The following is a 26,712-nucleotide window of genomic DNA, read 5'->3' on the forward strand; positions in this document are numbered from 1 at the left end:
TTTTCCTGTTTGCTCACTTATTGTTTGCACCCCTCCACCCTTATAAAGTAAATTCCATGAGGGCAGAGACCATGTCGATCCCATTGCTCCTGTAGCCTTTGAATCTAGAATAGTCCCTGGCAAGCAATCAATGTTCTATCATTTATCTGGAAAATTAAAAGTTCACTGAAGATGAGATCAGGAACCAAGAAGTCGTGGTCTTGGATGAGTCATCAATATGGATGCTAAAGACACTGAGAATGATAACAGTGTTTAGGAGAAGAATAAGAGAGTAAACCAGGTACTGAATTCTCCCATGACTAAGAAAGAAAGATGGGGCAGTCAGTGGATGACACATTAAGGAATAAGAAAGAACATCATTACCAGATGGCATGAGCTTCAAAAGAGCATATTTTTGTGGGGAAGATGAAAAATACCTGTCTCGATGCAGCAGTGAGGAGAAGGGAGGACACCTATTTCACCTCTTAGCCTTTATTTAGGTAGGTAAGATGTGAGAGAACAAAGAATCTCCATTCGAGACAGCCAAAGGATAGCCAAGTTTCAATTAGAGACATGAGACAGGAAAATTCAGAGAAGGTAGATAACTTTCCTGATGACATTTTAAGAGGGCACAAAGGAAGGCGTAGGTTATATTAGAGCATTTCTCAGTCAGGGCAATTTTGTCCCCCTTTGGAAATTACTAGAGACGTTTTTGGTTGTCATAACTAAGGGAATATTACTGGCATCTTGTGAATAGAGGCACCTGGTGCGTGCTGCTAAAAATGCATGGAACAGCCTTGCATAACAAAGAGTTATCCAACCCAAAACATCAATAGTGCCAGAAACCCTGGGTTGAGAAACAATAGAATACAGGACGAACAGAACCAGCAAGGACAAAAGACCAGCTGAGGATAGAATGCCAGGGAGCTCAGGCATTTAGCAGAGTCACTGAGGCAAACCAGGTTGGGTGGCATGATGAGATTAGTCCTGATAGATTCTGGGATGGAAATTGGAAACCACACCTGTTGGGGAAGTTGATTCCACATATCTAATGGGATGGCAGCTCCCCAAGGCATCTCCATCTAACATAATGGAGACCCTGTGCAAGACCAGCCCAGGGTAATGGAATGCATATGTGGCATCTCATGGATGTTTGGCTTGGCCAAGTTCCCAGGATGCCCCAGGTCTAAATGCTTGAGTGTCATCTTCTGAGGAACTTAGAAATCCTTGGAAAACATTAACACTCAAGATGCCTTGGGTTCTCTTAATTACCATATTGTTTACTGTCATTTTCTTCAATTACTTCTGTTAACAAAATGGCAAGATGGAAACATTATGGTGAGCTCCATTTAAAGTAACTTTTCTTAAAGGTGCATATCAGTTAATCAGGAACTAAATAAGGAAGATAAAGCAAGAGAAACAACTAGTATTTACAGAAGCCTTAAGTATCAGGTATTGTTCCAGGTACATAACAGCCCTATGAGGGAGGGATCTGGAAACCTGTTATAGAGATGAGCAACAGGAGGCTGCAGAGATTGTGAGCTTTGCAGATCACACAAACAGCATAAACTTATAGCTGGGATTATAACTCAGGCCAGCATGGCTTTAAAGTCTGTAAGATTTTTATTCTAATATGCAGCTCCCATATCCAAGCTCATGCCTTGCATATATAAGCACACGAAATATTGGATGGATGGATGGATGGATGGATGGATAGAGAGAGTGATGATGGACAAAGCACCTGTATGGTTCACTCACATTTTTTTCCTCCTACTTCATCCCCTAGTTGTGGGTGGAATTTTTGCTCTGTTTTGGCTTGGTTTTTTGAAATATCAACTTCTGATTACCCATGATAACAGAAGAGATAGATAACAGAAATAATTGAAAAACAGAAGACAATCCAGAAATAATTTCTATTTAGTCTGGGGATTTTGCTCATGCCCTTTCAAACAGAAGATTTACCAACCTAATTATATTCTACTTTGACAAATATTAAAATTATTTTTATTCTTTAAACACACACCAACTGGTGTTGAGTAAGGTAAAGCCAGACACAAGCTGGATGGCAGAAAAAGGCAAGCTGGGACATCAAACTTTGGAACACAAAATTTGCAAGCTTTATTACCTTCAAGTGAGTGATGAAGAATTTATTTATAACCCCAGAAAGAACCATTTACATTTAATTAGAAATGATGAGTCATTTCTCTCCGGATGTTTTTCTATAGTACAATCTGTAAAGAGATATTATTCAGAATCTCTTTAGAAAGATTTTGACTTGCCCAGTTCCTTAATAGTAGGTCCCATCTCAATCTTTGGATGAGCACGTGGGAGTATGAAAGAAGCCAAGTTATCTCAAGCTGAATTCATGTGCCTTCTGATCATCCTAACTCAAGCCAGTCCCTCTGGTGATACTTTCCATTCTCTCTCCCATCAAAGTGTAAGTCAGAAGTCTCCTAGCTTTCCTAATCAATGGGCCAGAAGAACACAGGGAGATTCTGGGAGGCAAAGACTAGAAGAGCTTCCTCTTTGTAGAGAGACCCTCTAGATGGCAATGCAGAGGCCCTCGGGAACAATTAAGCAGTGCTGTAAATGAGGTGCAGTGGTGGAACTGGATGCTGGAACACAGACAAATTAACCACCAAGTGCAGAGGAATTGTGGTCCCCTGGGAAAGCAGCAATGCATGTCCTCTAGAGAAAGGCAGAAGAGGATTGTCTGGGTTCTAAAGGCTGTTGTGCAGTCCAGTGGGCAGTGTGGCCATTGCTCTGTGGCCCACACTGCCCCAAGGAACTTTCACCGTGCTTTTCCCAGCACCTCTGCTCAAGACACTGACAATTTCCACGTCACATCACCACCACTAAGCCATGCATCCATGACTTTTCCTCAAAATCAGGGAGGGAGGGAAGGATCTGGCCTCGTTTGGAGCCTGGTTAGGTCCAGGTACTCGAGGGCTTGACTTTATTTCCCCATGGTACCTGCCCAGCCCCAGAGCCTGACCATGATATAGGCTCAGTAAAGATTTGCCAAATGTCTGTTATGAATGTGGGTCTTGGCCTTGAAGAGTTAATTTCACCTTTTGTGGTGGTTGTTTTGAATATGTTGCACAGCAGGAATGAGCTAGCCAGACCCAAGCTATGAGATGATTATGAGGTGATTCCTGTCTCTCCCTGCTGCTTGGAAGTGAGATGAGGTCTGAGACACTCACTCGCTCACTCTCCTGCTAATGGGAGAAGAGGAGAACTTGCCAGGGCTAAGACAGATAACGAGGAACACTCTAGTAGAGCAAGGATTTTGGGGTCCAAGAGGCCATCTGTAGAGGGTTGGGAAAACCAAAAAGGCCTTGGGGCATGAGAAGAGGTGGAAAGAGACAATAGAGAGTGTGCCAGAAGGTGTTCTGTTTGAATGGCATACATATCATTTCTAATTACATTTTTAATCTGTTGATCAAACTTTATTTTTAGATTGAAAATAAATCAGGGTGCATGTCACCGTAGGGGCGGCTCCTCTTGTGTTCCAGACTCCTAGGGGCAGCAGCTGCCTCTTGCCAAGCCCTTTACCTCTGAGTGTTGTTGATGGCAGAACAACAGCCTCTATCACCCAGACAAGCAGCCATCCATTAGGGAAAGAGATGCTCCAGTGAAGAAAAGATAATGGACAAAGATGTGGCCAACCTGTCCCAGGAATGGAACCAGAGAGTGGGATTGGTCATGGCATCATCCATTTTGGCACCTGTATTTCAAGTCCCCCTTATCACTAAATCATTCATTTCTCCCCAAGATTGGAGGAGGAATACAACACCTCCATACTTCTGCTTTGCTTGGTTCCTCCTTTCTGTAGGTTTACCTCTTCTTTGTTTAGCTTCTCTTAAGCTTCCCCTTTCATCGTGACCCAACCTCATCCAACAACACGGCACATCCCAGATGTGACTGTACCATAAAAGGAACAGTACAATGGGAGTCCCCTGACTGTGACTCTGTGAGGAACCAGCATGGGGGCAGGAGGGAGAGTGGAAAGACCTCAGAGCTTTGAGTCAGAAAACCTACATTTGAGTCTCCTATTTACTGGCTTTGTGACCCTGGAAAATCCCTGTTCTGACTTCTCTAAGCCTCGTTTCCTTATTTATAAACTGGAGAAAAAGTGCTCATGAGCAGCTGACATCCTGCAGGCATCTGAAAGGCTAGGCTAAATTATAAAACCAATAAATAATGTATGAGGTCAGTTGTGCAAATGGCACCTCAGAAACAAAATGTTTCCTGTGCAAGCTGCAAAGAGAGAAACAAATTAGCTTCATTTCTATCCATGGTATTAATTCAGAACACCAACAATAACATCAACAAAAGAAGTGTCCGTCAGAAGAGGGAGGGAACTCCACTTAGAATCCAGGAGAGCGAGACTCAGAGAGGCAACAGTTGACAGCCCATGTGGCAAGAAGCGAAGACCCTGGCCCTGAGAGTGCACCCATCCACTGGCTGCCCAGCTGTTAGCCTGATGCCATTAAGCACTAGAATTGTGATCCATTCTCACTGGGAAAACTTACAGTGAATTGATTACCACATGGTTTCCCCATAGAGAGAGAAGGGACTAGTCAAGTGATAGGTCTGTCCAATCTTGACAATTTCACCTCAGAGGTTCACTATAAGACCCTATGAGAAATCACTTTATAAACTGCCCAGTGCTGTGTACTGCTCTAACATCCTCAAATGCTGAGTTTCACTGGACCTCTATAAGGATAGGTTTATCCATCAGCCATGACATCTGGGTCCATCTGACCTGTTCCAACAGGAGTCCAAACATCTCAACGAATCCAGAAAGGGGAGAAATGCAAAAAAGTGCTGTTGAGTCAAGATCTGCAGCATGCAGGAAGAGCCATCTCTTTGTCCTCAGTTCCTGCTTGCTTGTGCACTCTTAATCCATTTTGCCACAGACATACCACCAGTTTATCTCTGGTTCAGCTAGTCATTTACCTGCTAGCTTTAATCCCATTCATCTTTAAGGAAGGTTGACTAAAAACCCTGCCAACAGTTAGCTACTTATTCCACCATCCAAATACTACTCTAATATTCCTCTTGAATTTGTGGCAGTCTTTCATACAATTCCATAATCTCTCTTCCTGGGTTCTGGCATTCCAATTTCTTAGATATCGTTTTGAAGTTCTCAGTAGTAATGAAGTCTGCTTTGTACCAGATGGGAACAATTCACAAAACTCTATCTTCTCTCTTGGGTCCTACACCTAAAATTCAGAACTCTCCTCAATGATTAAATGTAATTCAGCTTTATTCAACCAAATGGTAATTTATTTATTATTTATACTGGATCAAGAACTAGGACCAGAGTTTGGGTAAAAGCAGTTGTTGTGTGACCCACATCTGTATTCATTCATTGATTCATTCATTTAGCTCTTACTTAATACCTACTAGGCTCCTATGTCACAGAGCCTATGGTGCACTCAGAGAATGGAGAAATGAGGAAAGTGGCTTCTGTTCCAAGTAAACCTGACAATCAGCCTCAAATCCTTCCACTGTCACTTGCTAGTTACTTAATCTTTCTGTGCTTCTAGTTACTTAAACTTTCTGAGCCCTAGAATGGAGATGAAATACTATTTGTAGTCAGCACCTTCTGATATGGCTCCCCACCTCCTGGTGTTCCTGACCTTGTATAACCCTCTCCCCTTTGCGACATGCTGGACTTAGTGACTTGCTTCTAACCAACAGAAACCGCAAAAGGTAATGGGATGTCACTTCTGTGATTAGGTTACAAAAGACCGTGACTTCCATCTTGTTGGTATTCTCTCGCACGTGCTCACTCTCCCTCTCTCTTGCTCTTATTGCATGCTCTCTTTGATGAGAAGTCCACTTGGCAAGGAACCAAAAGCGATTTCAGGCCAGCGGCCAACAAAGAGCTGAGTCCAAGAGGAAATGAATCCTGCTAACAACCACAAGAATGAACTTGGAAGCAGATCCTGGTCCAGTTGAACCTTGAGGTGATCGCAGTCCCAGCCAACACCTTGATTGCAGCTTTGTGAGAGGAGAGACCGTGAAGCAGAAGTCCCAGCTAAGCCATGCCCAGATTCCTGACCCACAGAAACCACAAAATAATACCTAAAGCTTTGGGGTAACTTGTTATGCAACAATAGATAACTAATTATTAAAGTTTGTGGTACACCTGCGGGACAAGGAGCAAACAGTGTGTGGCAGGAACAATAAGAAAGGGTATAGAAAAGGAGGTACACTGGCAGCCAGATCATGGAGAGCCGAGAACCACATGCTGAATATTTGAGACTTCTCATGGGGTCAAAGGAAGTCACCAAATATTCTGTAAGCAGAGTAGAGACTCAATTTCTTCTTGAACAATAAGACAAATATGGAGTCATAAAGAAAACATCTTTCAAGAAAAGAAGCCACAATGACATTTTGAACTGGTGTTTTATCCAGGATATAAAACTGGAAAACTTCCAGAGAATCGAGATCTCTTATTTTTAGCCCCTTCAGCTGTTAGGCAAATCAGTTGGGATTTATATTACCAAGTTTAATGGTGAAGAAAAGAAACGAAAGTGAAGTTACTGAAATAAACAATTTCATTAACTTCAAAATCAGTGAGTTCAAAATCAATTAAATTGTAATACCCTTATTGAGGACACAAGTAGTGAATTAATAACAGTGAAAATGAGTTTTTAAGAATACAAAAGGCGTGAGGCTTTTGTAAATAACATTTGACATTTCGGCTTCCTAAATCAATAAAGATACATCATTTTTTACCTGCACACTTGTTTTTAAATCCCATATAAAGACTTTACATATACCTGCCCTTGGACTAGTCCCATAAATCAGCTGGAAAGTGACCCAGTTTTTGTACATGAGCCATAATATCCATGTATCTAGGTCTTGTCATTTTAAGATAAGAGTATGGTCTATAAAATAAGTAAAAGGAAAATATCTCTGAAGTATTTACCATAAGTGTCAGGTTCAAAAGGGAGGGCATAGGGGATGAGGAAGAATGATTGCTAACTTGTAATCCATGAGACAAATCCTAGACCTTACTATTTAAAGTTATCTCATTGACCTTCACACATTCATTTCTTTGACCAGCATTTCTTGGGCACCTACTATGTGATGGGTGCTGTGCTAGGCCTCAGACAACCTCCTACATAACACTGGTACTGGAAATCTATAGAACTTTGACTTGTTTTTTTTCCTTTAAGGTGTAAGTAAGCCTAGTATAAGAGGAAACTCTCAAAGTGCCCAGAGTCTAAACCTAACCATTAATTTGCTAAATTGTCCATTTCACCTCTCTAGGGCTCATGAGAAAAATGAAGGGGTTGTACACAATTATCTATAAAACTGCCTCCAATTCTAAAAGACTCAAAATCAATAGCTCCTGGGTCCAGCCCCATGGCAGAGGGGTTAAGTTCACGGGCTCCCCTTCAGTGGCCAAGGGTTTTACTGGTTCGGACCCTGGGCGCAGACATGGCACCACTCATCAAGTCATGCTGAGGCAGTGTCCCACACAGCACAACCAGAGGGACCCACAACTAGAATATACAACTATGTACTGGGGAGCTTTGGGGAGAAGAAGATGAAGAAGAAAAAAAAAAGATTGGTAACAGATGTTAGCTCAGGTGCCAATCTTTAAAAAAAAATCAATAGCACCTTGAATGCCCAAATTTGGCTCATTCTCAAACTGTGGAGACCATGACTGAAAAGGCAGAGGCTCCATCTCACCATCTTGACAGCCCACTTCAGGAAACAAGAGTCCCCAGCATCCCCAGGACCAGGCTGAGTGTGTTCTATCACCAAGGTGTGGCACTGCCCAGGGAATCCCATAGGATCCTCTCTCAGCACAGCTGCTGATGGAGGAAACATTTGGAAGCAGAGGACCTAGAGCCAGAAGAGCAGCCACCTCCTCCTTATTCTAGAGACAAGTCAAGTATGGTCCAGAGAGGGTTTTTGACCTGCACCAGGTCACACAGGGCATCTGTCCCCAGTCTATGCCATCACATCAGCATAGAGCTGGTCTTGAGCTAAAGCATCTGTCTAGATATTGCCACATCTGGTGACTACAGTTCTAATTCCTCCAAAACACAGCAATATCCAAGAACCACGGAATGTCTATGATCCCCAACCTACCTCTGCTCCTCCTGTTTCACAGAAATGAAATTCAAGGCCATGGGACTCAAGTGCTGGGATGCTGAGCACAGATCAAGAGCTAGAACTCAAGTTAGCACTCCATGCAAACCTCACTCTCCTTCCCAAACCCTCTCCCACCTGCTCATTGCAGAGTCATCTACTGAGTGTCCCCTGAGTGCCTAGTATCATGTCTAGTGCTGTAACCAGACTCAAAGCAAGACACTGAGCTGAAGCCTCTCATTCTGTACAACTGAGCTAGCCAGGCAGAACCCAGCCTGAGCAAGGCAGGCTCTAAGAGAAGTCCCAGTGGAAAATCTGAAGAGAGAAAGTGACGACAACAACCAAAAAAGGCAAACCTATTCCTTTAATATCCCAGATAATTCCTTCCAAGAGTTGAGGACCCTTACTCCAGTTTTCACCCTTCTCCTTTTAGTGTTTTTCACAGCAGCAGGTCAAATCTAATCTTTGCAGATTCCTCCAAGGGAAGTAGCTGGAGAGGAGAATGATATTTGCTGATGAGCTGGAATTAGTTAAACTGATTCCTTGGGTGTGTAACGCCCTTTACTAAATCAGAGATAATGAATTCCACAGAGAGCACATGAGGGGAAGGAAAAAAATAAGCACACAGTGTAAATACACTCCATTTTAAGGGAAGAAAAGGGAGAGTCACAGAAAGTTCACCTTAGAAAGGGCACAGTGCCCTGACTGGACAGAGGGGAACAATGGCCTTCATGATTTGCCTGACTGACAGTGGTCTCTCTTGGCCATCTTCTCCACTCAAATCGTTTTTGTCCTTTCAAAAGCATTTTGGCTTTTGAGAGCCATCCTTCAGTCTCGCTAGGGTCAGCGTTAGCTGTAGCCTGTGTGAGATGAGAACTTCCCTACCAAGGGGAACAAAGACTTGGTCAATGAGAAATCATTTGTCTTCTGCATTCCCCTGGAGTTATTTATCACCATGATGGGGGCTGTCCCTGCCTCAGAAATTACTGAAGGGAGAAAGAATATGTTGAGTGACCCCAGGAAGAACCCTTGAAATACAGACATGGTCATTTTAAAGTGTCTGCAAATCTTTTGACACTACTCCCTTAAGAAGGTGAAGGCTGGTTCTCCTCCAATTGAAAGTGGGCCACACTTGGGGTTTCACTTCTAACAAAGAGAATGAGGCAAAAATGATGCTATGAGACTTCTGAGGGTAGGTTATAAAAATGACAGCTCCTACCTGGCTCCTACTCTCTCAGCTTGCTTGCTCTGGGAGCCAGACTCCATGTCATGAGGACACTCCAGCAGCCCATGCAGAGGCCCACCTGGAGGATATGCCCTCCCACCACTGTCCCCACCAACTGCCAGAGCCACCTGTGAAGTGGATCCTTCATCCCCAGTCAAGCCTTTAGATGACCTCAGCCCCAGATGACATCTTCATGGCTGCCTCATGATATACTTTGATCTAGAATTGTCCAGTTTGGCTACTCCTCAATTCCTGACCCATAGCAATCATGAAAGATAAATATTTAATGGTTTTTTTAAGCCACAAAGTTTTAGGATAATTTGTTACACAGCAATAGATAACTAACACAGTAGATGAGCCTGGTTCGCTCTCACCTTAGGAAGATCCCACACCTAAGATAAGAAGAAGTTGGGTAGAGAATAGGAGAATAGAAAGGAGGAAGGGAAAAAGAGGGAAGGGAGGGAGGGGAAGAGGGCGAAAAGGAGAAAAGCAACATCTCCACCTACTCCAGCCTACACTTCTCCCTCCTCTGAATTTCTATCCCTCCCTTGCCAACATGCTCTTGCTTGTTCTCATGTGTACTAGCTTTACCTCATCATTTGGCCAGCTGACTTCTTAAGATAGGAAAAGAGCTCATATTTCTTCTATATTGCTTACAATGCCTGGCAGTGTCCTGCACAATGTGAACCAAGACCAGTGGGTAAAACTGGCAGGCCAATTATGACTCAGTATCAGAAGGAACATTCTAACAGAGTTTGGCAAAGAAATTGTGGTTAGGGCATGAAGGTTCAGAGAGGAGCTGAGCCATGTACAATGTTTTGTGTACTGTGGTTACAAAGTGGATTCTTAGAGATGGTAGTAGACTGTTACTGTCTCTATTACTTTGGTGGTCCCAAATGAACCACATCTCTCAGTATTTATGTCTTTGTGTAGGCCCCTACCATATTGTCTCTGAACTTGGCCATGTAATTACCTTTATCCACTAGCAAGCATGATGCAAGTGGAAGCTTGATAAATATTTGCATATTAAGGCTTGAAACACCCTTTCTTAGAACCCTGCTACCATGCTGTGAGGAAGCCCAAGCAGCCATGTAGAGAGGCCCACATGGAGAAGAACGAAGGCTCCCAGCCAACAACCCCAGCTGAGCCTTCAATCAGCAGGCAACACCAATTCTCATCCATGTGAGTGAAGCTATTTTGGACCTACTTGCCATCCTAGTACCCTAGCTTATATCACGTAAAGCAAGAGAACTGTCTCATCAGCCCACAGAATCATGGGAAATAAATTGTGGTTGCTCTTAGCTGCTAAGTTTTGGGGTGGTGGGTTACACAGCAATGGATAAGCAAAACGAAGGTCAATTTCGAATCTGGGGCAGGACCATTTCTCAGGCCACACAACTTGCTCAGGTGTGACTCAGAAATGGGCTTCAAACCAGAATGTGTCTGTTTGCAAACCTGAGTTCTTTCCACCACTGCCTCCCAAATCATGAGAGTCAGTGGATACAAAAGAACTTTGCAAACTCTAAAGTGTCTGGCAGATATTCTCACCGGTACAGATATCAAAGTTGTTATTGATTTCCTTCCATTGCTGCCTCTAGTTTTTATTTTTGCCTTGCATTTCCTTCTTTTTCTCCATCTTTCTTGCTAAGATCTTTCAGCTTCCTAGTGCACCTTCAAGCATCACTGGAGGCCAAAGGCACTGCTGACCCCTGATAGGGCTCATCTTCTTTCCCAGGCTTGAGTTTGGGACTCAAAGCACAACTATATGGCCTTGAAAAGTTACGCTCTGAGGCTTGGTTTCCCCATCTGCAGAGTCTGGAAATCACAAGCTGTTTCACAGGGTTCCTAAGAAGGCCCAGCAAGAAAAAGAACAGGAAACCCTACCCATAACTGAGTCTCTTGGCTTCCTAGGTTTCTCCCCTTCTTCCCCGTCTCCCCTTTCAGCTGCTCATCTGTAATGCATTTCCCTGCACTTGAGTGCCTTTACCACGACAAGACTCAGTCAACTCCTCTACTCCTCACTGGAATCCAGGAACAAGGAAGTTGCAGCTTTCGACGAAGTGATATTTGAAGTTCTTTTACGAATTTACAGAGTGTGAGCCATCCTGAAACCTTTCCCCTTTCCAGAAAAAACAAATTGCATCCATTTTCCATGACTGCAGAATACATGTAAACAGACCTCTCCTTTCACTCAAAAGATAGAAGACATTTTGTGACAAAACAATAATGGAAAAGGAGGAGAGAGAGGCGCAACTAATAAGAAATATATTCACAACAATCTGTATTATGAATATATATATATATTTATATCTCAGCAGGCCCTGTGGAGTTACAGATGAGCTAATTAAAATGCTTATGCTTTTAGCAATGATGTTTATTGAAATCATTTTATAACCATCCAAATCGAGATTTGTTTTCAGCTATAATGCAATGCTACCTGTAATATTCCGATCTAAATTATTTATGTGCCTAAAAATAGATTGCCTTCCCCCATTACTGATTTTGTGAATATATCTCAGGATGTGGAAATTTTTGGTGAGCTCAAGTGGCTCCTACAGGCTTTCCCTGCATCTCTTGTGCCTACTAAGACAGGCACTGAGCACACTCATGCAGTAGGAAGCTTGTGAAAGGTTAAGAGGTTGAAATAACCCTGTGGGAAAGGCTGGGCCTGGTTAGATGCTCCTGAGTACAAAAAGATGATCGTAACACAATTGGGATATAAATGGATAGTAATAGTTCTGTCTGGGTTCAGGTTTCCACTCTAGCTCTTCTAGCTCTGTTAGATATGGAAGGAGAGGGTGTGACTACAAAAGAATAGCACTAGGAAGTTTTTCGAGGGTGATGGAACTGTTCTGAATCCTGATTGTGGTGCTAGTTACATAAATCCATAGGCGTTAAAATTCCTAGAACTGTACACTACAAAAAAGTCCATTTTATTCTATGTTCATTTAAAAATAAAAATGTAAAGGGAAAAAATAAATAACACTTAGTATGTTTAGTAATTGATAATTCTACTTTCAAATTTTATCTTGAATCGATCCGCTTCCCTCCATCTCCATCACAAGCAACACCTCTCTCCAGACTTTTGCAGTAACCTCCTAAGTAGTGTTCCTCCTTCCACGTCAGCCCCTATAATCCACTCTCCTTGCTGCAACTGGAGGGTTCAGGTCACCTCCAGGCTTAAAACTTTCAAAGACTTCCCAGCATGCTTTGGTTTAAACCCTTCACCTGCCTGCGGGGCTCAGCACAATCTGGCCTCTGCTTCCCTCTCCGATCTCGTCTACCCACAATTGCACTGGACTCACTAGGTTCCTTTAAATAGCCAAACTCATTCTGGTCACAAGGCTTCTAGAAACAGCCTCCTGGGATGGTCTTCCTGCTTCCTCTTCCTCGCTCTCATTACCTAAGTAAGTCCTCTTCATCTTTCAAGTCTTAGCTTAACTGCCACACCTTCCCTGACCAGCCGCCTAAATTAACTTCACCAATAGCACCTTCTCAGGATGAGATATATCTCATGATATGCATCGCTTAACAACAGGGATACCTTCTAAGACCACGGCATTAGGCGATTTCATCATTGTGCAAACATCATAGAATGTCCTTACACAAACCTAGACAGTATGGCCTACTACACACCTAGGCTATAATGGCACTAATCTTATGGGACCACCATTGTATATGTGGTTTGCCATTGACTGAAACACCATTGTGCAGTGCATGACTGTACACATAGTCACAGATTTTTTCCTTTCTCTCTTACGTACATATTTTAATATATTGATTCACCTCTATACCAAAGTACTGCAAGACCCCCAGAGGATCCTCTAGTTTACAGACATACTCTATCCGGCCTCTTATCATGTAACAGCTGCACCATTTCTCCTGAATAAACTGGATCAATCACCAGCCAACCTATCTGCCTGCTCATTGAAAGGTTGAGGGAAGCATAGAGCAAACCCAGCCTCTTCAGGCTAGGGGTTTGGCGGTGAAAGTAGAGGTGGAGGGCACCTTAGAAATAGGTCCTCTGACTCAAAATACTTCCCCTAGAATCCTCATAATACCTGAAATTCTACTGTTAGGAAAGAGCTGCTTTTTCAATGTCTCTCTTGGTTCATAAACTTTCTAACAGAAACAGCTTCTAAAAAGGAGTTGATTTGTTGCCACAGGGTTTCTTTACCCAAAAAATTAAAACAGAAAAATGGGCGAGTCAAAAACTCAGGAATGGCTTTACATTGTGAAACAGAACAGAAAAGAGGTGCAGCTCTGTGCCTCTTGGGGCAGAAGCCTGTGAGTAGAATAATAGATGTCAAGAGTATGTGAGGGCAGAAGAGAAATCCTTCTCTTTATTTCCCTAGAGACAGCAGCTCAGAAGCCTGGAATTAAAGGTGACAAGCCCAGGTGTCAGATGGCAGATTAGCTTTGTTTGAGGGATCCAGCAGGAATAAGGGATTTACAGAGAGTGACAGTCTGCGGGCAGTGGCTGGTACCAAATGCCATCCAGAGCTCTTGCTATCTTAAAAGCAGACTCCAGGGAGAAACCTGCAGTAGGGAGCCTGAACATCAATAATGGCCACAATCATGGATTATAGTAGGCTGGGTCCTCTGTGAGCCCCTCTTATTTGGAAAGCTTAGCATTCGTCCAAAATTTGATCAGAAACTCCAATTCCACGGGTCTAAGACACTTCTCAAACTAGTCCTGATAACCTAGGAAGTTTATTTCCTGATTAAGATTTTGTTTGGCAGATGCAATCCACTGACATCTCTTAGTTTGGGAAGGGTGACAGTCCTAATCAAGTGATCCATACATCAGAAATAGGGAATTTGCACAGACAGCTTAACTTTCCCCCTCGGTGCCTTGCCCAACTGTTCTTCTGCCAAGGGAAAGAGCCTGGTCTGCATGTCATGCAGGGAACCTCACAACTCCTACAATACCTTCCTATGTGGTAATCCCAGCTTGCCCAAGCTCTGCTCAACTCTCTGCCCTAAATCAACTCTGTACCTTGAGATTAGCAGCCTCACCGCCCTGGTTGTGCAGAGCAGCGGAGACCTGATTCCCCATAAGGACCCAGCCACCTCCATATTTCCATAAGTCTATGTTTTACTGAAGTTTCTCCACAGCCCCCCACACACACTCTTCCTTCTCAAAGCATATTCAACCATTCTCTCTTCTAGAAATGCAGATCTGACCTTAAGAAACATAACTTAAGAGAAGACCCACACCCAAATCTGGTTTGCTTCTTACCTTTGGCAAAGTTAATATGAGAAATAGTCCATGGCAGCAAATTAGGCCACTACTTAATGGCCTGGAATTCCAATTAAAGGAAGGAGCTTTATGAGGCTACCTGACAGTGGGGAGGAGTGTCTGACCTAATCTTGGATCCCAGAAAGGCCACCTTAAGAGGGAAAGCAATTGCCCATCAGATTTGCCGTGGGTGGAAGGAAGCCATAAACTACAGGGAGACTGGGCTCGTTAAAATGGTAATGCTCCTGTCTCCACCAGGAAAGCACTCCCTGGACACCTCCAGAAATGAAATTTGGAACAATCAAAGAACCGAGTATTTCCGCCCCTGATCCAATCTAATTATTGTCATTTTATGTTTTGATGCGCAGTGAGGCCCATTAAATCTAGACTTACCACTCCTGAGTGCGTGTCACACTTCCCAGACGCCTGCAGGAAAACAAAAGTCCTAGAATCTCAACTATAGGTTATTAGACGGGGATGTCAGGGAGCAGTCAACAGAGCTCCTTCTCACTGACACCATCTCATCAGTCATTTGAAACTCACTGAAAGGCTAGCCACCCCAAGAAAACTATACAATGTGTACTTGGAGGGGACACACTGTGTAGTCTGTGGTGGGGGAGAAGGCACGGAACCAGGCCTAAGAAGAAACCATGGGATCAGGCAATAAACAAAAATCAGAGAACCTGCAATATCTAAATTCATCATATTCCCCCCAATGACCCATCATCTAATCAATATTCAAAACCAGAATTGTGGTAGTCATCCTTGACTTCTTCAAATGCATAATTCCTTCACTCACTCAACAAGTATTTACCGATTCCTATTATGTGCCAGGCACTGTGTTGAGCACTGGAGACAGCACTGAACACTCCCATCTGTTCTGTCACAGGTCCCATTGGTCTCTATCTTAGATTGGGCCCTCTAGAATCAGATTCTTAGATAAGAAATTGCATGCAGAAGTTTACTGGGGAGAACTCTCAGGAGTTACACCTGAAAGAAGGGAGGACAGCAGGATCGGGCAGAGGGAGAAGCTGATCCACAATACAGTTGTCACTGACGCCTCAGCTGATCCTATATGGGGCTCTGGAGCTTGGATGGCCCTTCAATGTTGTCCCAAATTGAAGACTTTGTATCCCTACATCAGACACTGGCTAGGAGTGGATCCCTCGGAAGCAGCGTAACCTAGGGCAAGGCAGTCTTGAGGCATTCTCTGTCACTGAGGGTAATTCCCAGCGGCTGTGAGCCATGAACACGATATTCCCAGCAGCTGCCTAAAGAGGGGATCTTGGTGGAGCACGACAGTAACCCCTGGAATGTCACCCATCCACCCCCTGCCAACCTTAAACCTTAGCTCAGTTACTGTCGCTCTTTAGGATGTCTGTCCCAGACTCCTCACTCTTCTCTGCCTGTAGTACGGTCCCCTCCCCTGGTGATCTTCAGGTCTTGTCACTTGAAGTATCCTAAATACCTAAATCATCTGTGGGATAACATCGGCATTCCTCGCTGGAGACTGTGAAGGTCTTCAGACATAGCAAGGTAGGACTTCAAAATCTTTATGAGAATATTTTTCCTCTTTTCATTTCAATAAAATTTAAATTTTTAAAATATAATTATATTTTGGATCATCTGGATTTTCACTTTAAAATCAAGTACTATCCTGAAATTTTAGTGCCCGCATTTGCATTTGCTAACAACTACATGGGCTCCAGGTAGTACAATTTTAATTTCCCCAGGCTAATGAGGGGAAGTCCAGAGACAAACACTGAATAAATGATGCCTTGGGGCCAAATGAAGGTTGAAGCACTTCACCTCACTGCCCAGATTAAGGTTTTGCAGTGTTTAACAAGAGAAAAATGGTGAATGGTTGAGTCATTTCTGACACACAGCCCAAGTAGGTCAGACTCCAAACACTCTGCCTGATAGCAGTATCATTGTCACATTAAGAGGGGCAATTTTGTTTCCCCAAAACAACTTGATCTGACACATCGAATTAAATTTTTATTTGATATTCTGTTTAGTTTGCAGTTTTGTTTGAATGCAATTTATAAATTTGCTTTGGTTTCATAGTTGCATAAGAGCTATAAATATCAGGACACTAAGCCTAGTTTTACAGTTGTATATATTTAAGTAAAATTACAATGAAATCATTTATGTCAACACTGGGATATTTTGAGACTTTTTTTTTGCTACAAGATAAAGTTGGAGGGTGTCAAAAATTACTCCAGCGGAAAACAGAGATCTAAACTCCTTCACATGGCCTCTGAGGGCCCTCATGGTCTGGTCCCCGCTTACCTATCCAAACTCCTCACACAGCTTCCAGCAGACTAGAGGGTGAGACAATTATGTAATACCTAAAGGGACTGCAGCTACTTTGCCTTCCAGTGGGAAAGGGGCCGCATTATTTGTATAACAAGGAATTGCTCCGTTGTTCTACTCCATCTCACTTACAAAAGCTAAGGCTGAAAGGAAAATGGGAAGATTGAAATTTCAAAGCCCCTCCTACATCTTTCTGTGCTTCTACAGCATGAGGCCCCAAGCATACAGCTCATCTGGTGGAGCTCAGTAAGTAGGGTTTCTCTAACAGGCCTCTTCCCCAAAGGGAAAGCTGATGTTGCAGTAACTCTAGCAATAGGGAGAATCAGACCCAGGAACAATCTAGATGGGTTTTTAAACTGTCCAAGGAGGGTGCCAGACAAGGCCTGTGCAAGTACGGAGTTAGAACAGAGATCCTTTAGACCAAAGCCCTTCTAAGTGTTGCAGGCACAGTGGGAAGCAAAAAAAACCCACCAGTACGTAGAACAACAAGGAAGCTTGTTCCTCCTCAGACTCAGAGTGAAAAAGTCACCCACGAGGCATCAAAGCTGCAGAGCTCGTGTTGCGCATAGTCTGAGAGGCCAGATTGTCACTACCCACATTGCTTTTTTACTTTCCACATATAAGTGATGTCATGTGGTATTTGTCTTTCTCTGTCTGACTTATCTCAGCATAATGCCCTCTAGGTCCACCCGTGTTGTCCCAAATGGCAGGATGTCCTTCCTTCTCACGGCTGATTAATTTTCCATTGTGTGTATATATATATATACCACACCTTCTTTAGCTATTCATCCACAGACAGACTCTTCGGTTGTTTCCATATCCTGGCTATCGTGGATAATGTTGCAATAAACATGAGAGTACAGATATCTCTTCAAGATCCTGATTCATTTCCTTTGGAAATATACCCAGAAGTGGAATTGCTAGATCATATGGTAGTTTTATTTTTAATTTTTTCCATACTGTTTTCCATAGTGGCTGCACCAATTTACATTCCCACGAGCAGTGCACAGGCCCCTTTTCCCCACGTTCTCGCCAACACTTGTTATCTCTTTGTCTTTTTTATAATAGTCATCCTAACAGGCATAAGGTCACATGTCATTGCAGTTTTGATTTGCATTTCCCTGATGATTAGTGATGTTGAGCAGCTTTTCATGTACCTGTTGGCCATTTGTATGTCTTCTTTGGGAAAAGGTCTCTTCAGATCCTCTGCCCATTTCATAATTAGATTGTTTCTTTACTATTGAGTTGCATGAGTTCCTTATATATTTTGAATATTAACGCTTTATCAAATAAACAGTTTGCAAATATTTTTTCCCATTCTATAGATTGCCTTTTCATTTTATTGATTGTTTCTTATGCTGTGCAGAAGCATTTTAGTTTGATATAGTCCACTTATTTATTTTTGCTTTTGTTGCTTGTGTTTTTTGTGTCATAGCCAAAAAAATCATTGCCAAGACCAGTGTGAAGGAGCTTCTTCCCTACATTTTCTTCTAGGAGTTTTATGGATTCAGGTCTTATGTATAAGTCTTTAATCTATTTTGAGTTAATTTTTGTGAGTGATGTAAGATAGGGGTCCAACTTCATTCTTCTGCATGTGATTCTCCAGTTTTCCCAGCACCATTTATTGAAGAGATTGTCCTTTGCCCATTGAGTATTCTTTGTTCCCTTGTCAAATATTAGTTGATCATATATGTATGGATTTATTTCTAGGCTCTTGGTTCTATTCCATTGGTCTATGTGTCTATTTTTATGCTAGTACCATACTGTTTTGATTATTATAGCTTTGTAATATAGTTTGAAATTAGGAAGTGTGATGCCACCAGCTTTGTTCTTCTTTCTCAGGATTGATTTGGCTATTTGGGGTCTTTTGTGGTTCCATACAAATTTTAGGATTGTCTTTCTACTTCTTTGAAGAATGCCATTGGAATTTCGATAGAGATTGCATTGAATCTGTAGATGGCTTTGGGTAGTGTGGACATTTTAACAATATTAATTCTTCCACTCCCTGAATATGGGATATATTTCCATTTATTTATGTCTTCTTCAATTTCTTTCATCAGTGTCTTATAGCTTTCACTGTACAGTTCTTTCACCTCTCTGGTTAAATTTATTTCTAAGTATTTTATTGTTTTTGATGCTGCTTGGAGTGGTATTGTTTCCTTTATTTCTTTTTCAGATGTTTTGTTATTAGTGTATAGAAATGCAACTGATTTCTACATGTGGATTTTGTATCCTGCAACTTTACTGAACTTGTTGATTAGTTCTAACAGTTCTTTGGTGACATCTTCAGAATTTCCATATATAAGATCACATCATCTACCAACAAAGACAATTTTACTTCTTCCTTTCCAATTTGGATGCCTTTTGTCTCTTCTTCTTGCCTGATTGGTCTAGCTAGGTCTTCCAGTACCATATTGAATAGGAGCGGTGAGAGTGGGCACCCTCATCTTGTTCCTGATCTTAGAGGAAAAGCTTTCAACCTTTCACCATTGAATATGATATTAGCTGTGGGCTTGTCATATATGGCTTTATTATGTTGAGGTATATTTCTTCTATACTCAAGTTGTTGAGAGCTTTTATCATGAAAGGATGTTGTATTTTGGTAAATGCTTTTTCTGCATCTATTGAGACAAATTATATGATTTTTATCTTTCATTTTATTAATGTGGTGTATCACACATTGATTTGTGTATGTTGAACCATTGTATCCCAGGGATAACTCCCATCTAATTGTGATGTATGATCCTTTTAATATGATGTTGAATTTGGTTTGCTAATTATTTTGAGAATTTTTGCATCTATATTCACCAGAGATATTGGCCTGTAGTTTTCTTTTCTTGTAATGTCCTTATCTGGCTCTGGTATCATGGTAAAGCTGGCTGTAAAGATGAGTTTGGGCGTGTTCTCTCCTCTTTGATTTTTTGGCAGAATTTGAGAAGGATTGGCATTATTTCTTCTTTAAACATTTGGTAGAATTCACCAGTGAAACCATCTTGTCCTGGGCTTTTCTTTTTTGAGACATTTTTGATTACTAATTCAATCTCCTACTCACTATTGGTCTGTTCAAATTTTCTATTTCCTCATGATTCAGTCTTGGTAGGTTGTATGTTCCTAGAAATTTCTCCTAGGTTGTTCAATTTGTTGGTGTATAATTGCTCATGGTAGTTTCTTATGATCCTTTGTATATCATAGAATCAGTTGTAATGTCTCCTCTTTCATTTACAATTATATTTACTTGGGTCTTCTCTCTTTTTCTCTTGGTTAGTCTAGCTAAAGGTTTGTCAATTTTGTTTAGGTTTTCAAAGAACCAACTCTTAGTTTTGTAGATCTTTTCTATTGTTTCCTATTCTCTATTTCATTTGTTTCTACTGTAATCTTTATTATTTCCTTCATCTGCTAATCATGGGCTTAGTTTGTTCTTCTTTTTCTAGTTCCTTGAGGTGTGAAATTAGGTTGTTTATTTGAGGAGGAGTTTTTTTTGTTAACGTTGGCATTTATCACTATAAATTTCTCTCTTAGAACTACCTATTAGTTATTTTTAGTGTCCCTTTACACTATGAAGTGTCTCTGTTTAGGGGGCTGCCCAGTTGCATAGTGGTTATGTTCACACACTCTGCTTCAGCGGCCCGGGGTTTGCAGGTTCAGATCCCAAGCACAGACCTAGCACTGCTCATCAAGCCATGCTGTGGCAGCATCCACATAAAATAGAGGAAGATTGGCACAGATGTTAGCTCAGCAACAATCTTCCTCAAGCAAAAAGAGGAAGATTGGCAACAGATGTTAGCTCAGGTCCAATCTTCCTCACACACACACACACAAAAAAGTGCCTCTGCTTGAATGATAAATTATATAGTCACCTTAATTATAAAAGATAAAGAAGGATATTATATAGTATCAAAAGAACAGTTCACAAGGAAAACTTAATTGTTGTTCCTCTATAGTGGGGAAAGAAGGGTGCCAAGTGGCTGAATGATGTTCAAAAACAACTCTTTCTTACTTGGGGTGCCTTTATGGGATTCAAAGAAGTTTCCCCACTAGGACACTTGATTGCACCTCACTTCTTGCAGGTAATACCCCTTCTGCTCCTAGTTGCTTGTGACTCCTTCCTCTACCCATGGGCATCAAGCAGTCTGTCCACACCCTACCAATGGTTCCATAGCTCATCCATGAACCCATTCACCCTCTTAAGCAAAGTTTAAAATTTCACTCCCAAGTCAAGGCACCTTTGATACCCATTGACACTGGTGGAAAGGCTGTTATTTCCCAATATCATCATCTGTCTTCACTCTACTGCCAGGTAGGCTGCTCCACTGATCTCTCTTCTGTTGACCTTTCAGGCATGAGTCAGCCACCAGTCCACTGGAGCCCCAGGAATACATATCAAGGCTCCATGGGGTCTCCTTAAATTACCTCTCACTAGACATAACCATACTCTCCCTCTTCCCCATGGGGAAATACCAGAGCCCTCCATCGCCTTTCTTCAAAGATATTCTCTCACCCAGCCTTTTCAAACTCCATCATGTTTTATCCTCAAGCTGGAGGTTGATTAAGGATCACAACTCTTGTTCCCAGTTACCTCCTTCACAGCCCTGTATAGGTGGTCTAGCACCTCATTTTAGAAAGTAGGTTTAGCATGCATTCTTTTGTGATTAGATTTACACAGCCTCTACTGAAACTAAGATAGAAAGAGTTCTATTTTAAAACCCTCTTAACAGAAGTGTAAATTCTATAAAACCTAGGTATAAATTGAGTAACAGAAGGCTGTCCTCTATAATTACATAGCAGATGATTTCAGAAAGCTTAAGATTCCTTTCTTTAACTCAAGATGAGAATTCTATTTCTAAGAGGACGTGAGACCCTGCCATGAACAGTCAGCATAAGGACTCCAAGAGATCATCTGGAGAGAGAAAATTATACTAAAATGATGGTGGGGTGAGAGAAGGAAAGGGGATCATTGGAGCAGACGGTAATTTCCTGCTGGGCTGAGAAGGAGGCAACAAATATGGCATATGAGCTGCAAGAGCTCAACATACAAGCAGCACTTCTACACACAAAGTGGCTTCTCATGATGAACAAAAAAGCGTAGAAATGGATTTATGGGCGAATTTGGGATGACAGAAAGTAAAATAGGCTTGGAGAACTATGTTTATAACAGCCCTAAACAAATGAGTCTGAACAACAGATGTTCCTCCACACAACAAATAAAACAAAGAAATTGAACTTTACACCATCTCTAACACACAACTACACCCGTTGGGATAAACAAGATCCCTGACTTCCCTGGAATATTCGTCTGAGCCACAATCATGCTCATTAATGACAACTTTCACAGTTCTTAGGGAGTATTCAGGTTTTGGATTTGGAGGAAGACAAATATCTATGTGGTCAGGGTCTAAATTTCAGAGTTTTCAACAGGAGCAAAGGACACTTAACTTTATTTTTCCTATTTCTGATTGATTTTTTTGTCTGTTGATGTTACAAGAAACTATTTGCTTTCAGTAGAAGATGCTTCTACTGAAGATGCCCCTATTTCTTTGTGCTTCCAAGAAGAGACAAGAGTCTGACTAAATTTGAATGTGGGCCCTTCATCAAAAAACCAAATAAGCTAGAAGGAACCTGAGAGTTGCAGCCAATTCTCATCATTGTGTAAGTCACAGGACAAGTGACTTATCCTGGTATATAACGTATGTGCTTGCAAAGTATTTTCTGAAATGAGAGGCATGCTTCAAACAGAGATGCCATCTCCACATGTGCTTCCCTGATGGCAGCAGCAAGAGAAAGGAAAATGGAGAGTCATACATTGCTCTGAAAAAGTGTGCCTGGAAGTGACAGACGTCCCTTCACATTTCATTGGCCAAAACAAGTCATATGGCTATATCAATTTCCAAGGAAGTAGGGAAGTTTATTTTTACCATGTGCTCCTCTTTGTGGTCTCCTGCAATAAAGGGTGTTTTGAATTTCACCTTATTATTCCCACATGTGGTAGTAAATGCTGCTGGCAGAAGGGCTCAGTCTTCCAGCCTTGAGTCAACAGTCTCTCTTAATCTGAGGTCCTCCACTCATTCTCCTAAGTCCAATTCAAATCCACTCACCAAAACGTCTTCCTTGCTACACTCAACCCAAAGTGATTTCTCAAGCCTCTAAACTCTTACTCCATGTATATGTTGTGGGCACTTTTATCAGGCAGTTTCTGCAGACTACCTCATTTTGGTGTGTTTGTCCCATTGCCCAGTTAGACAGCAGGCAGCTTGAGAACAAGATGCCTTCTTATGCCTGAGAATGTGATCCAGTGAATATAGACAGTGAGTCAGAGTGTGGAATGATCATGGGAGGTAGAGCTCCCTAGAAATACCCAATTTACATTTAACACAGACAGCCATAGATTTTATTATTTTTTTATTGAGTTAATGATAAGTTACAATCTTGTGAAATTTCAGTTGTACATTTTTGTCTGTCAGTCGTGTTGTAGGTGCACCCCTTCACCCTTTGTGCCCACCCCCACCACACCTTTCCCCTGGTAGCCACTAATCTGTTCTCTTTGTCCACATGTTTAAATTCCTCATATGAGTGGAGTCATACAGAGATTGTCCTTCTCTATCTGGCTTATTTCACTTAACATAATACCCTCAAGGTCCATCCATGTTGTTGCAAATGGGATGATTTTGTTCTTTTTTATGGCTGAGTAGTATTCCATTGTATATATATATATACCACATCTTCTTTATCCAGTCATCTGTTGATGGACACTTAGGTTGCTTCCACATCTTGGCTATCGTAAATAATGCTGCAATGAACATAGAGGTGCATGGGACTTTTGGAATTGCTGATTTCAGGTTCTTTAGATAGATACCCAGTAGTGGGATAGCTGGATCGTATGGTAGTTCTATTTTTAATTTTTTGAGGAATCTCCATACTGTTTTCCATAGTGGCTGCACCCGTTTGCATTCCCACTAGCAGTGTGTGAGGGTTCCTTTTTCTCCACAACCTCTCCAACATTTGTTACTATTTGTTTTAGTTATTTTTGTCATTCTAATAGGTGTAAGGTGATATCTTAGTGTAGTTTTGATTTGCATTTCCCTGATGCACAGCGATGATGAACATCTTTTCATGTGTCTATTAGCTATCTGTATATCTTCTTTGGAGAAATGTCTGTTCATGTCTCCTGCCCATTTTTTGATCGGGTTGTTTGACTTTTTGTTGTTGACTTGTATGAGTTCTTTATATACTATGGATCTTAAGCCTTTGTCAGATGTATTACTTGCAAATATTCTTTCCCAGTTAATGGGTTGTTTTTTTGTTTCAATTCTGTTTGCCTTTGCCTTGAAGAAGCTCTTTAGTCTGAGAAAGCCTCATTTGTTTATTCTTTCTATTGTTTCCCTTGTCTGAGAAGACATGGTGTCCGAAAAGATCCTTTTAATACTGATGTCAAAGAGTGTACTGCCTACATTTTCTTCTAGAAGCCTTATGGTTTCAGGTCTCAGCTTTAGGTCTTTGATCCATTTTGAGTTTATTTTGGTGAATGGTGAAAAAGAATGGTCAATTTTCATTCTTTTACATGTGGCTTTCCAGTTTTCCGAGCACCATTTGTTGAAAAGACTTTCTTTTCTCCATTGTATGCCCTCAGCTCCTTTGTCGAAGATTAGCTCAGACAGCCATAGATTTTAGACCAAAGTTTCAATCAAGAATGTTATGCACAAAATTAATAGTCATCAAGACCAAAGAGATTGCAATTGTCCTTAAGCATGCATTTAAACTGAACGTCAGGACCACATAGAATAAACTATACCCCTTCAGTCTGAGAACAAAAAGCTCTCTGCAAGATCTTTGAAGCAGCTTGAGATGGACCCTGTGAAGCTGGGTTTCCTAAAAGCAGAGCCTGAGACAAGGATTTGCGTCCAAGCAATTTACTGAGGGAGTGCTCTCAGAAGAAATGTATAAGGGAGTAAGAGAGCAGAATATAGACAAGGCAGAAATAAGCAAGAATGAGGCTTTCAGGTGAAATCTCATCTTAGCTTGATCCCATAGGGAGCTCTGGAACACAAATTGTACCTTGGAGTCTGTCCTACCTTTAGACAAGAGAGGAAAGTTTTGTAAACTCCCCCTCACCTAACCCCAGCCAGTTGGTCAGTACTACATGCTGCTCCAGTGTAAGCAAGGGGGCTACAATTCCAAGGCGTCTCCAGGTGAAGTGACTCCAGTCATCTAAGAGCAGTCCTCAGGAGAAGGCTGCTACTATGTGCCAATAGCAGCAGCACCCGCAGCAGCTGGAGATGGGCACACCAAACTGAAAAAACAGAACCCAGTGAATCTGGAGAGGCTACCATCATTGTCCGCTGTGTCCTAAAAACCAAGCTGCATGTACACAGAGGCCTTAAGATTATCCCTCACTTCCCAAAGTACACAAGAATGAGCAAGTGACCCCGCTGTAAGCTAAGAGTGTGGCAACAGCTTCACTCTCCTGTGGAGAGAGCCTCAATAAGTATGTTCATTATTAAGAGAGTCACTAATTTGAAACCACTGTGTCAGATAGACTGTCCTCTCTGCTCTTCCTCATATCCAGATAACCACACCTGGGAAAGGTCATTCTGACCCTGATATTCCCTCCTAATTGCTAAGAGGGCAGCAGAGGGCTTTAGGTGGGAAATTCACTGAAAAGTGGGATGAATTTTGCCTTTGGCAGCCACAAAGGATTAGCTTCCATCGCAGGCTGTGCTGAGGGATGATATTTTGAGAGAATGCCTTGAATTGATACCTCAAAGGGCTTCTTTCACATGGATGATTTATACATCACAAGACAAAGAGGATTTATATTAAAGAAAATGGATTCCTTTTCTGAACTGTTTTGAGGAAGATGGATAGTTTCCTGTAAACTGCAGTTCCGTGTCTGTGAGCTGAGTGTTTCCAGAAAATTACTAAGGTAATGCTGCCTCTGGGACCCACTACAGCGTCCTTGCCACCGCCCACACTCCGTGTGTGTGGGTGTGCATGTGTGGGTGTGTGGGCATGTGAGTAAAAGAGGCTGTAGAAACAGTTACCTAATGAGACTGCGCTCTCCTAGGCAGTCCTCCGGAGAAGAATTCATACTATTCAAACTACACACACATAGAAATTAATGATGATGATGATGAAGGAAATTTTCAGCTTCCTGAGTAGTAGTAGCTGTGGTTGTTGCTGTTGTTGTGTACATATTTGCCCATCCAATTCCTCCTATAAAAGCATTGCTCTTATCTACTAAAACTCTCATTATAAGGGTCATTCTCCATATTTTAAATAATTCTGATGGATTCCCAGATAATCTTTATACCAGCTTTCATACATGTGTGACGGAGAAAACCTAACAGAGTCTAAGATTTGTCAAAGTATGAATAAGGTAAAGGCTTATCATTGCTTACAGGGCCTAGATCCCCGACCCGTGAGGAGGTAGTATCAGAGAAGACACAAGTGGAATCATAGAGTTAGTGAAAAATTTTCCCTGAGAAATAAGAACAACTTCCACTGAGCAATCCAGAAAGCTGTCTGGGGCTTTCTGGCAGACATGGCATCAGCCTTGAGAAAGCAAGAACTACAACTCCCTTTCTTTCATTGAGAAACCAACTACTGAGCTCTCAATTTCATTTAATCCTCATCCAGTGTTGTGCTGGTAAGCTAGGTTAAGACACAGGGAAAAAGTTCTGATTTGTAGTGTTTGCTGACTTCTACAGTGTAAATATTCTCATTGTGGCCAATTACAAGCTACCAATGTGATGTCACCAAACAAGGAGTTGAAAAGAGATGCACATGATCAGCTCTCACAAGCCAGAATAAGCTGGCTCTAGATGGGCACAATGAG

General features: G+C 41.8%; 1 long non-coding RNA gene across 6 annotated transcripts in view; it reads right to left on the minus strand.

The window, feature by feature from the left end:
* Positions 1-26,712, minus strand: part of LOC139041385 (uncharacterized) — a 460,406-nt gene that overhangs the window by 375,619 nt on the left and 58,075 nt on the right. The gene's annotated exons all lie outside the window — the stretch shown is intronic.

Source organism: Equus asinus, chromosome 21 (assembly GCF_041296235.1).
Source record: "Equus asinus isolate D_3611 breed Donkey chromosome 21, EquAss-T2T_v2, whole genome shotgun sequence".
Classification (NCBI taxonomy): Eukaryota; Metazoa; Chordata; class Mammalia; order Perissodactyla; family Equidae; genus Equus; species Equus asinus.